The sequence below is a fragment of the Propithecus coquereli genome, unplaced genomic scaffold, assembly GCF_000956105.1.
Source record: "Propithecus coquereli isolate 6110/MARCELLA unplaced genomic scaffold, Pcoq_1.0 Scaffold80, whole genome shotgun sequence".
Taxonomy (NCBI): domain Eukaryota; kingdom Metazoa; phylum Chordata; class Mammalia; order Primates; family Indriidae; genus Propithecus; species Propithecus coquereli.
The window spans coordinates 1,599,669-1,600,205 of NW_012154174.1; the positions used below are offsets into that span (position 1 = coordinate 1,599,669).

A 537-nucleotide genomic window follows, 5' to 3' on the forward strand; every position below is an offset into this window, starting at 1 on the left:
AGGTCGGGTCTTGCTCTTGTTCAGGCTGGTCTCGAATTCCTGAGCTCAAGCTTTCCTCCCACCTCAGCCTCCCAGAGTGCTAGGATTATAGGCATGAGGCACCTCGCCTGGCCATCTTTTCAGAAAAAATTTGCCAACCTATGCTTAGGGAAATGATTTCCAGCCTTCATAGAGTTGCACACTGTTCTACTGTTTAAGATTTGTATCATAACTTCATTTTTACTGGACGGGTCAAAATTAAAAGTGAATTAAAATGAATTTGTTTTGAGAACTCTTTTAGCTTATATACCTAGAGATATCTAAGCCATTGGGATTTAGCATTCAAAATGCCAGCTTTCAATTTTATATGATGTCACTCTATTCTGACTAGCTTCTAAATATATTGATCAATCAGACAAGAGAAAAATAAAAGGCATCCACATTGCAAGGGAAGAAGGTGAATTATCCTTGTTTGCAGATGATATGATCTTATATCTAGAGAAACCTAAAGACTCCACAAAAAAAAACTATTGGAACTGATAGACAAATTCAGTGAAG

At 37.4% G+C, this 537-nt stretch overlaps 1 protein-coding gene across 1 annotated transcript in view; it reads left to right on the forward strand.

Moving 5' to 3' along the window:
* The window catches only part of NUDT13 (nudix (nucleoside diphosphate linked moiety X)-type motif 13), a gene marked incomplete at its 5' end in the record, with an annotated part of 43,696 nt that overhangs the window by 22,274 nt on the left and 20,885 nt on the right, over nucleotides 1–537 (forward strand). The window lies entirely within an intron of this gene.